At 46.3% G+C, this 12,542-nt stretch overlaps 1 pseudogene; it reads right to left on the bottom strand.

Annotated features, from left to right (window-relative positions):
• Positions 1–1,234: 1,234 nt before the first annotated feature.
• LOC113913806 lies at positions 1,235–12,314 on the bottom strand (annotated as a pseudogene).
• Positions 12,315–12,542: the final 228 nt, after the last annotated feature.

The following is a 12,542-nucleotide window of genomic DNA, read 5'->3' as shown; positions in this document are numbered from 1 at the left end:
TGCGCTCAGTGGGGAGTCTGCTTGAGATTCTCTCTCTCCATCTTCCTCTGCCCTTCCCTGCCTGCTCGCTGCCCCCTCTCTAATAGATAAATAAATCTAAACAAAAAAAAAAAAGTCCTAGCCTTGGGAACCTATGAAAGTGAACTTATTTGGAAATAGGGTCATTACAGATATAAGCAAGTTAAAACAAAGTGACGCTGGATTAGGGTGGCCCCTAATCCAAAGTAACTATTGTCCTTATAAGAGGAAGAAGAACACACACACACACACACACACACACACACACACACACACACACGAGGGAGAATGCCATATGAAGGTAGAGACAGATTGAAGGGGTGGGTCTCAGGCCAAGGAACCCCAGCGATTGTTGTAATTATTAGAAACTAGGAGAGAGGGTCAGAACAGATCTTCCCTCAGAAACTCCAGGAGAAACCAACCCTGCTGACACTTGGATTTTGAAAACTGGCTTTAACAAACTGAATCTACTTTACAGAGCTGGGTTGCTGTTGTGCGAGACGCCTCCAACAGGTGCAGATAGTCTAAGTGTTGCTGCGTGCTGCTTCTAGCGTCAGTTCAAGGAGGCCTAGACGTAAGAAGCCCAGTAGAGATAAACAGCCCTGTCCTTCTCTGAAAAAAAGGCTTCATCCATTTTTCCATTTTGACTGACACTTTTTGACTCACAAGCAACAAAAACAGTACTGAATAAGCTCTAGATAAGAGGGGATAATACTAAATAAGAGGAGACGTCACCATCCTTCTACCACCCTAGTGATTTCTGTTTTTATTTTCCGTTTATTTTATTTTCCATTATTACTTTACAGGAATACAGTCATTCATTTGCATAATTTTTCACAGCTGTAATCACAGTATTGACATCATTTTTATATTCTAATCTTATTCTTTCACTCTGTGTATTTAGGTATTTTTCTTGCTTTTATAAGTCATCATATTTAAGTTGGAATGATTTGCTTTCTTTATATTTGAGGGCCATGGATGCATTCAAGGCAGATGGAGCTTCTTCTAAGCTTGGAGAGCTGATGGGGGAGAAGATGGGAATACTTCACCTGCTGAGGCTGGCATCAAGGAAGACCCCTTCGCCCGGGACATCCCCAGATGGTGGGCCTGTCCACCAGGAGGGGAGGTCTTGTGTTAGAGAATGAAAGGCCTTGGAAGACTTAAAGGCCAGGGCCCGGTCCTTGCTGGTCACAAGGAATGGGTGCTTTCCAAAATGTCACGCCTTGTTCTCCAGAGGCAATCGCTGTCCTATGAGGACTTTCTTGAAGCTGCTTTTGCTGAAAAAGCACAGCACACTCTTAGGTTTTCGGTTTACTGGGGGTGGCAGAAGGAAGTTATGGAGCTCCAAAACACCCCCTAAGTCACCCCTTGGTGTGCCCACCAATCACCTGTGTAGCTTCAGGGGCTGTCTGGAGGAACCACCCCTTTCCTGGGAGTGTCACTAGACCACAAACCCACAGGCTCCTTCTATTAGTCAGGGTTATCCAGAGAAACAGAACCAACAGAATGTGTATATATATATATATAGAGAGAGAGAGAGAGAGATTTATTTTAAGGAATTGGCTCACGTGACTGTGGAGGTTTAGTGGATCCAAAGTCTTATGAGGTGGGGGTAGGATAGGCCAGGAGTCTGGAGACTCAGGGAAGAGTTTCTGTTCAAGTCCAAATGCAGTGTGCTGGCAGAATTCCTTCTTGCTCTGGGGAGATCAGTCTTTGTTCTATTAAGGCCTTCAACTGGTTAGATGAGACCCACCCATATTATGGCGGGCAATCTGTTTTACTCCAAGTCCACTGATTTAAATGTTAACCTCATCCAAAAACACCTTCAGAACATAATATTTGAGGAACACGTGGCTGTCTTAGTTGGTAGAGCATGCAACTCTTGATCTCCAGGTTGTGAGTTTGAGCCCCACAGTGGGTGTAGAGATTACTTAAAAATAAACTTTTTTTAAAAAGAAAATAATATTTAACTAAAATAATGTTTGACCAAATATATTTTTATTTTAATGGTAAAAGTAATCTATACATGTTTTAAATCAGAAGACAAAGAAGAAAGCTAAAATCTTTCCTATCCCCAACATACTTCCCAGATATATATTAATATATAATAATAATCCCAAATATAATAATTTGATGCATATCCTTCCAGCCTTTTTCCTATAATGAAATGTAAATGTGTGAAATTTGTAATACACTCTTCTGAAACTTGCCTTTTCCATTTCATGGGAGTCCCTGGACATCTTCCCATAAGCAGCACATTCTTTTAGCAGGTGCATACTATCTTGCTGTATGGAAGCACCCTAATTTACTTAGTAGTCCTCTTATTGATGGATATTTTGCATTATTTGCAGTTTGGGACCATCACAAACAACAATGCAGTGTATATTGTTGAGCATATCTTAGGAATCCTGTGCAAGCATATTGTACAATAAAGATCTAATAGTGAAAACGTTATATCAAAGGATATACCCATTTGAGATATTGCTGGATATTGTCAAATTAATAGATGTTTAAGAAGTGCTCGTTGAGTTGATTTGAAAAGACTCAGTTCTAAAGCAAAGACCAGCAGAGAAGGAAAGGAAAGAGAAAAGGAAGGAGAAAGAAAGAAGAGAGATTAAGAAAGATGGTAGACAATGTTTTGATACCAATTGCATTTGGCTGAGCTGGTGCTGTAGACGATACATTGTATCCATGAGGTAAGCTATGAGAAGACAGGGTTGTTTCATCCTTGATATAACCCAGCTGAGCCTGATAAAAAGAAGATGCCAGATAGATAAATATTTGTTGGATAATGGTACAAAGAAAACCAAGACCCACTGAGTTTAAGGCAAATAAGATATGAAAAGTATATTGCACGTCTTAGGCACTCAGTACATGGTACCTGCTTTTGTAATAGCAGATACTAAATTATGCTGTCACTAAGTATTGGAATAGTGAGTAAACCCCAGTTTGCTGCCTGCAGAGCAAGTGACCTCCCATTGCTTTGTATGGGGTGTCCTTGGCTGACAGACACCATCCGGAAAAAATGGGATTCAGCCTCTGTGCTTGGATTGAAATTCACACAAGGACAGGGTCAAGTACCTGAGAACAGCACATTCTGGAGCAAGCCAGGCAAGGGATCCCAAAAGACTTGAGGGTGGCCTCGGGCTCCATTTTTGTTACCGAGGTTCTGGTTGCTAGCTTTATGTGGCACAGAGGGAAGAACACAAATGTTTTCTTCTGTACAATTTCCTCTTACAATGAACACACCAGTTTTCATCATGGTATTAAAGGAAAGTGGCACAAACGCTGTGTAGGTTCTGCCACCCACCCTGTAGCTGTGGCAATTACACCATTTTGGATAATTGTCTTGTAATTGCTGCTGTGATTTAAAATCTAATGCTATCCTCCAATTGTTCTCATGTCTTTTCATGAATAATGCAATCGTCCCGGGAGCCCTCTGCCGGTTTTTCATTTAGACTGGCCCTGTGTTTGAGTTATGCACCATTGTCTTACATACCATTTTCTCACAAAGCTAATGTGGCAGAGACAATACAGGGAATGATTAGGACTTGGCTTAATGACGGGAAATGGGAATGTGCATAAGGGATGAAGTTTTTCCTCTGAAAATATTTCCAAGCCCCAGGTGGCCTATAGGTAAACAGGAGGAAGGCAGATTTTTCTGGGAGGGTCTGAGTCTACCGCTTTCTCTGAATGACGGACATGCTTGCTCTGTCTGGTGGGGTAAGGTATTTCTTTTCAGAACAGAAGGCAAGCAGATTTTTCTGGGGGGTGACTTCTCTCAGTTGCATTGTGTTGTCATCATCAAATGCAAACAGCTCTGTAAACATGAGCTGGTGCCTCTCCCTACAAGGCCAAAATACCAATTGTTTAAATGAATGGGCAATGACAGCTTGGATTTCTGTTTCTGGAATCTGGGCCTCGGTTTAATAGAACCAGAAGAAATCGATTCTGTGTTCAGACAAACGACAATAGGGTCGTTTTAGAATTTCAGTTTAGCTTCTACCCAGGGACCGGACCATCTCAATCTGGTGGAGTCTCGATCATTTATTTCCATGTCAGTGACATAATGCCTTCACTGCTAGGCCCTCTGAACTCTAGTGAAAGTGGCAGAGTACCCTGGCCACCTAGCAGCAAATGGCAGTATCAGGTCACATCTACCCACTGACAGGTTTTGCATTAGGGCCCAACTTAAGTTTCTGAGTCAGCTCAAAGCCTACATTTCTCATTTAGAAGAAAGGCATTCACACATGCCCATTATGGCCCCCCACTGCCCTCATCACATCAAGGCCTGCCATCTTGGCATTCCCCATCCACACGCCCTCCATACTGTCCTCCTGTCTCCTGCTCCCATCTGGGCCTTTGCACATGCTTTTCTTTAGAGCTTTGTAGTTCCAAGAAGCGTTTTTGACCCCTCAAGCTCTGTTGTTGCCCCCTTGCATTCTTCCATAGCCTCCTGAGTTAGCCATATCACAGATTTCTCACATGATATTACAGTGTTCTGTCTACTTATCTTCCTTGCTAGACCATGAGATCTGGGTGAGCTGGACTAACTGTTTCATCCAGTTCAACCACGTCTGTCATCAGTGAACATCTGGTAAAAGACAAGAGGAATAAATGAATAGGTGACTCCCTGCCCTCCCAGCCTTAGTAGGTGAGGTAAGCAAGGATTCTGCAGGATCCAGAGCGACCAGCTACAGCCCAGGCTGCTGAGTGGCCGGGCCCAGTGAGCTCCCTGTGTCAGCCCAGAAGCAGCCTCCCTCAAGCACCACAGACCTCCTAGGAAGTAGGACGGGAGCTGCAGAGCCTCCCCTAATGGGCCTGGGGAGATGGGCTTTCAGACTCCCAGACGGGAAGAGTCTGACAGAGGAACAGACTGAAATCTGGGAGCCAGGGTGCCTCCCGGTGTGTCTAAGACCTTGGGTCAGCTCTGCAGCGGGGGCTGCCGGGAACAGAGACAGGTGTGAGGTGCAGCCGGCTTCCACCTGAGAGGGTGATCTAGGGACAGCGAGGAAACTTCCCCAGCACAGATCTCCCCCTAGAGGGAAAGCTGCTACCAGCAAAGCGAGTCAGGATTTCCCCGGAAGCGGGTGGGGACGCTGAATCGGGCAGCATCATCGCCCAGGAGAGAGTGGGCCCAAGGACTTCACGGCGTGTTCTGATGTGATCTGTGGTCTGTGGGATAGTTTTAGTCTACACAACGGAATGGGTTGTTTAATATCTGAAGTCCCCTAATTGGGACGATGCCCTCTAAAGGTGGTTATTTAACGTCCGGAAGAGTACTCAGAGGCCCCCACAGGGGCGGAGGTGGTGTGGGTGGGGGGGTGGGATGGCTGTCACCAGGAGCCTCGGGCCGGCCTCAACCCTATTTATCTCCAGTTAGCACCAGAGAGTCTGTAGTAAGGGATTTTAGTAAAGATTTTTCGGTGAAATGAGTCGAGCTGACGCCTCATAACATATATGAGCTACTACCTAAGCACTTTCCTGGTTGAACAGGGGAGCCCAGAAGTGTTTACCCTTTGAAGTGGCAGCCAGGGCCTCATGAATCCATCATACATGGAGTCATTTTCAGGGGATCCTGTCTCCCACTAGAAGCCTTGCCCACCACCAGATGCTATCATCTTCCTGTGTGCAAGCTGCTTGTCGGAGATTGCAAGGGCAGAGTGCTAAGAATCCAAACCGCACAGGGGTCATGCCTGCTCTAGGTCTGCCAACGGAAGTATGTGGGGGAGAATTCTGCCTGAGGCTTGCCTCACTGTACCCACCTGTCTCAGGGTTGGGCGCGGGGAGATCTAACAAGGGGACGCCTGCCACACCTGCCAACAAAGAACCTCGTCGTTGTGCCTCAGATCCCTTTGCAACATTGTGTTAAGGACTAAAGGAGGGGGGCCTAGACCAGCAGGAATACTTCTCAGGTCAAATGCCACAGCTCTTACATACTGATCTGAACTGCGACAGCCAGGCTTAGGTGCAAAACCTCAGCTAATTCTGGCAGCTCTTGGCGGTGCCGCACAGAAATGTTCTTGGAGTTTCTAATGAGACGAGATTCCCTCTCCTACCAGCCACATTTCCTCCCAACCCGGTGAGGAATTACTGGGTAGAGAACACAACACTTGGGAGGGTTAATTATGATATTTTTAGTTTTCTTTCCAAATTGAATTTTTCAAATCGAATTTTTCAAGGCATTCTTAAAAAACTAGCTTCAGAACCATGATTATTCTTGAGAATGAAGAGTAAATTGGCACTCACAGTCATTCACCGATTTCGACAAACATGTTGATGCTCATTCAATCACTCTTCAACGAATATTTATTGAGTACTTATCAGGGACCCAGACACTGCAAAGTTACAACCTCAGTTCCCTGATCACTTTAAGCAAAGTGGTGGTTGCGATTTATAGAATTCTTAAGAGTTCTGAGGAGAATAGGGACTAGTCATTTTGCAAGGTCGCAGGAGGGGGTGGGGAATGACAGGCAAGCAGATCTGCATTCTCTCCCCACCACAGCTTCGGAAGATGCCTGCCTCCCCAAGCCAGGCAGGGTGGCCTTTGATGACACTGACAGGCTTGAGGTGCTCCAGAGCTTGGTCCAGGTCCCGTGCTGACAACAGCTAGAACTTGACAGCTTCCCCAGCCTTGCAGACAAGCGAGTTTCTTGATGCCCAATGTGGTGACAGCTCCGATATGCCATCCTGCCATTATTTCTAGGTTTGTGCAGGGTCTGGGGTTTCCCTGGATATTCACACTTGAGAGGAAGCCAACTCAACAGGCATGGACAGGCCATATTATTGATCAGGGAGAAGAGGCCACTGCACTCCTAGTCTAAATCTTGGACATCAAAGTCTCAGGAAAGAGCAGGAAGAGATATTCCCAACCTGGCTTCAGAAAGGACTGGATGGGAAGAAGTAAAACTTTCACTGTTTGCAGATGACACGATATATAGAAAACCCTCAAGACTCCACCAAACTACTGGAACTGATCAATGAATTCAGTAAGGTCACAGGATACAAAATCAGTACATAGAAATCCATTGCATTTCTATACACTAATAATGAAGCGGTATAAAAAGAAATCAACAATTCCATTTATAACTACAACAAAAATAAAATACTTCGGAATAAACTTAACCAAGGAGGTAAAACACCTGTACTCCAAGAACTATAAAACATTAATGAAAGAAATTGGGTGACACAAACAAATGGAAAGATATTCCATGCTCATGGATTAGAAGAGCAAATGCTGTTAAAATGTCCATACTACCCAAAGCCATCTACAGATTTAATGCAATCCCCAGCATCTTTCACAGAACTAGAACAAAGAAGAACAAAGAATCCTACAATTTGTATGGAACAAAAGACCTTGAACAGCCAAAGCAATCTTGAAAAAGAACACTGGAAGTATCACAATCCCAGATTTCAAGATACACTACAAAAAAACCAGTCTGGTACTGACACAAAAAGACACATAGAACAGAGCAGAACAGAAAGCCCAGAAATAAACCCATGCTTCTGTGGTCAATTAATCTATGACAAAACAGGCAAGAATATGCAAGAGGAAAAAGAGAGTCTCCTCAACAAATGGTGTTGGGAAAACTGGACAGCAACGGGCAGAAGAATAAAATTGAACCACTTTCTTACACCGTACACAAAAATAAACTCAAAATGGGTTAAAGACCTAAATGTGAGACCTAAAACCATAGAGGAGAGCATCCGCAGTAACTTCTCTGACATTGACGGTAGCAACTTCTTTCTAGATATGTCTCCTGAGGCAAGGGAAACAAATGTAAAAATAAGCTATTGAGACTCAACATAAGCTTCTGCACAACAAAGGAAACAATCAACAAAACTAAAAGACAACCTACAGAATGGGAGAAGATATTTGCAAATGACATATCTGATAAAGAGTTAATATCCAAAATATGTAAAGAGCTTATATAACTCAACACCAAAAAACAAATAATGCAATTAAAAAATGGGCAGAAGACATGAACAGACATTTTTTCAAAGACAACCAGATGGCCAACAGACACATGAAAAGATGCTCAACATCACTCATCAGGGAAATGCAAATCAAAGCCACAATGAGATCACCTCACATCTGACAGAATGGCTAAAATAAAAAACTCAAGAAACAACTGTGGGTCAGGATGGAAGTAGGAACCCTCGTGCACTGTTGGTGGGAATGCAAATTGGTGCAGCCCCTGTGGAAAAACAGGATGGACATTTCTCAAAAAAATAAAAAAATAGAACTACCATATGATCCAGTAATTCCAGTACTGGATATTTACCCAAAGAAGATACCTGCACCCCTATGTTTATTGCAGCATTATTTACAATAACCAAACTATGGAAGCAGCCCAGTGTCCATCAATTGATGAATGGATAAAGATGTGGCATATATACATATACACAATGGAATATTATTCAGCCATAAAAAATAATGAAATCTTGCCACATGCAACAACATGGATGGATCTAGAGTTTAATGCTAAGTGAAGTAAGTCCATCAGAGAAGGTAAACACCATATGATTTCACTCATATATGGAATTTAAGAAACAAAACAAACCAAGAAACAGATTCTAAACTACAGAGAACAAACTATTGGTTACCAGAAGGGAAGGTGGTGAGGGATGGGGGAAATAGCTGAAGGGGATTAATAGTAATTTACTGTGATGACCACTGAGTAATGTATACAAGTGTTGAATCACACCGTACACCTAAAATATAGCACGGTATATTAACTATACTGGAATTAAAATAAGATTCCCCAGTACTCTCAGGCCTTGACACATTTTAAGTGTAAGACTAATGCTTTTTCCCAATAGAGAATTGATTGCAGTCACGCAGTTGACTACTTCCCTCCAGCAGGCAAGGTCCATATACTTGTCCTAGCTCCTCCCAGTAGATGCTTATGGGCAAGGGATTCTGCTTCCATGTAAGGACTCCCCAGATTACTTGAGCCTCTCCCTTCTCTCCACAACAGCATCTTGAAATCCACCCCCACCTCTCACAGAAGCTCTACCATTCCAACTCCTCAGGCCCCAAACCCAGATATCAGCTTTGACTTCTACATCCCTCACATACAGTCTTTAGAAATGCCATGTTTGTAAAGATTTTTGGAACTTCTACAAAATATTCAGAACTTCTCACCACTTAACTACCCCCCTGGTCCAAGTCACCATCTTGCTTGGATTGTTGGAATAGCCTCTACTGCATTGTGTCTTTCATGGTCTCCTCCCCACCTCTACCATTCTCTTGGCTCACTTTATGCATTTATCACTTGATGTTTGCCTGTATCTCTAACAAAGTTAAGTCCATGGGGTGAGAAGAGCATCCAACATGTGGTTAAGTGCTGGTATGTGATAAATGGACAAGGAACACATCACCAGCAGACCTTGGGGACCTAACTCCCAGTGTATGTTGAATGAGCATATAATTTAGCTTAGGGTCCATGAAGTGTTTTCCTGTTCCACGTAAAAGTTAGGGAACAGAGGCCACAGTTCTATCTGTTCACTCCTCACCCTCCAGGCATATTATTAATCAGACCTAGACTACCATGTTGGGCAACAGCTTGAGCCCAAGCTTCCGAGTGAGCTGCTTGGAGTTACCACCCCACTCTTGGCTGAGTGATCTTGACCTGTACTGTCCTATCAGGGCCTGGGTAATAGAGCACCTAGCAGCACGAGCCACACAGTCATGTTGGGGGATGAACCCACTGGCACTACTGAGATCCTGTCCTACGCCATTGTAGGTGTACTTATCATGTGCCAGAACAGTTCAGCTTCCCCAGAGGAAGGACAGGCCAGAAGTGACTAAAGTTTGAGGGAAATGAGAAAGGATGGGATAGAGCCATGGCTGAGAATGAGGTAGGAGACCCTGAATCATCTTCACAGCCCGGAGCATAGATGCTTTGAAGCCAATGGGCCTTAAATTATAGTTCATTAGCATACCTAGAGGTTCCCTGTTCACCTCTTTGGAAGAAATAAGTAACCAGGACAGTGACGTTAGTTTATTAATCTTATTCAGTAAATACATAAAGTTTTATTTTTCTAGTGGAAGATTGCTGTAGAAACTGCATGCTTACTTCTTGCTGGCCTTTACTGCTGACTTGGTGACCTTGCCAGCCGTAGGTGACTTCTTATCCACCACCTTAATAACTCCCACGGCCACTGTTTGTCTCATGTCCTGCACGGCAAAGCCGCCTGGAAGAGGGAGAAAGGAGGTTTCTGGCAAGTGGTACAGAAGGAAATGTTCCTTAGCCTGTGCCTCGCCCAAAGGAGCTAATGCTTTCTTCCCGTGACTCAGGAGCCACCCCTGGCTTACCTAGAGATGGGTACTCCGAGGTTTCTACACACCTGGCCTTGCCGGGGACCATCTGCACAAAGGCTGTGTCATCGGACTTCAGGGCCTTGGGGTTGTCCTCTAGCTTCTTGCCTGAGCGCCGGTCCATCTTTTCCCTCAGCTCAGTGAACTTGCAGGCAATATGACCTGTATGGCAGTCCAGTACGGGGCTATAGCCAGCGTGGATCTGCCCGGGGCGATTTAAGACAATCACCTGTGCTAGAAAGCTGGCAGCCTCCATGGGGGAGGGGTCGTTCTTGCTGTCTCCCATCACGAATCCACAGCGAATGTCCTTTATGGACACGTTCTTCACATTGAAGCCCACGTTGTCACCGGGTAGGGCCTCATGATGCATCTCCACAGATTTGACCTCTGTGGTAAAGTTCATGGGGGCAGAGGTGACCACCATCCTAGGCTTCAGGAAGCCCCTCTCCACACCGCCCACAGGCATGGTGCCAATGCCTGTCGGAGAGAAGTCAGAGTTGTTCCCCCACACCTCCCCCCCACCGCCTCCAGAACTGACTTCTCAGAAGGTCCCTTGGTTCTGCATTTAAGGACAAAGGGCCACCTACAGAACCGGTATGAAGCACCGAATGGATCGGGATCTATCTAATAAACGACCTATTGCATAAGTTGGAAATGCTGGGTGCTTTTGCACTTTGAATCCTAGCTCAGAAGCTGTGGATTCCAAGTCAGGATTCGAACCCTGGCCGTCACACACCAGAGCTCCTTCCTAACTTTTCCTCATTCCGGAGTGAACAGTCTCCCCTCCCTTCCCCCCACCCCCAGCCCTGTCACCTCCAATCCTGTACACATTCTGCACAGGGAGCCTCGGGGGCTTGTTGACTGGGCGAGTTGACAGGAGGATGGCGTTCAGACCTTCCAGCAGAATCACCACGGTGGCGTTTCCCTCCTTGCCCTCCACCTTCCAGCCCATGAACCAGGGCATCTGTGGGGATGCAGAGCACAGGTGATTCTGGGGCACGGTTCATGGCATGCCCCATCCAGGACCCACGGCACCCGCCCACCCAGCCCGCACTCATTGCTGCTGGGCTCGGTGGAGTCCATCTTGTTGACCACCACGATGAGCTGCTTCACGCCCAGCGTGTGGGCCAGCAGCAGGTGCTCGCGGGTCTGCCCGTTCTTGGAGATGCCGGCTTCGAACTCGCCCACGCTGCCCGCCACCAGGAGCATGGCGCAGTTGGCCTACGGGCCGGACGAGCAGGTGGGGCACAGGGCCTCAGACAGGCCCTCCAGCCGGCCAGCACTTGAGGCAGGCCCAGATCCCCTGGTAAAGCTGAGGAGCCCGCCCCAGAAACTTACAAAGACTGCCCATGGGGACTCACGGAGGCCCCACCGCCCAGCCCCACAGGTCCTGCCTCCCAGTGAAACTCTCCTCTAGTCCCACAAATGAGCTTCTAGTCCTTCCTGGAGCCCAGGGAGGCCCCTGGGGGCAGACTGCTTTACCTGGGACGTGCCAGTGATCATGTTCTTGATGAAGTCCCTGTGGCCTGGGGCATCGATGATATAGTATTCTCCCGTCTCAAACTTCTACAGGGAGATGTCGATGGTGATGCCACGCTCTCTCTCTGACTTCAGCTTGTCGAGCACCCAGGCATATTTGAAGGAGCCCTTGCCCACCCGGGGAGGGGTTAAGGGGTAGAGTGCATGGATGGCAAGTAGACAAATTACAGCCAACTTCAGCGGACTTTGACCTGCAGCGTGCACCTTGCTTTCTGCACTCTGCAACTAGACCCACCCCGAAACGGGCCGGACCCCAACCTCTGCCACTCCCAGCCACAGTGGGTGCCTTACCTCAGCTGCCTCCTTCTTGAACTTCAATGGTTCTCTTATTGGTACCCCCACACTTGTAGATGAGGTGCCCGGTGGTGGTAGAATTGCTGGAGTCCACATGGCCGATGACAACAATAGTGATATGGGTCTTCTCTTTGCCCATGGCTGAAGCTTCTCAAGTCACTGCTGGACAGACAGTGGGAGTGGGTGAGGCCAAAGCATTCCAAGCTTGCCTCCTTCCTTTATTTCCCTCCAACACTGCTTGGGTAGAGCACCCCTTTCCACCTCAGTGCCTAGCCCAGAGTCCAGGACATGGCAGGCATAAGCTGACAAGTAACACTGACGCACCTAGGCTCACACACTGGGACTGGTGGGTATTCTGCAAAATGGG

This window comes from Zalophus californianus, chromosome 11, assembly GCF_009762305.2.
Source record: "Zalophus californianus isolate mZalCal1 chromosome 11, mZalCal1.pri.v2, whole genome shotgun sequence".
NCBI classification, from domain to species: Eukaryota; Metazoa; Chordata; class Mammalia; order Carnivora; family Otariidae; genus Zalophus; species Zalophus californianus.
This window is presented reverse-complemented; position numbering and strand designations above follow the sequence as displayed.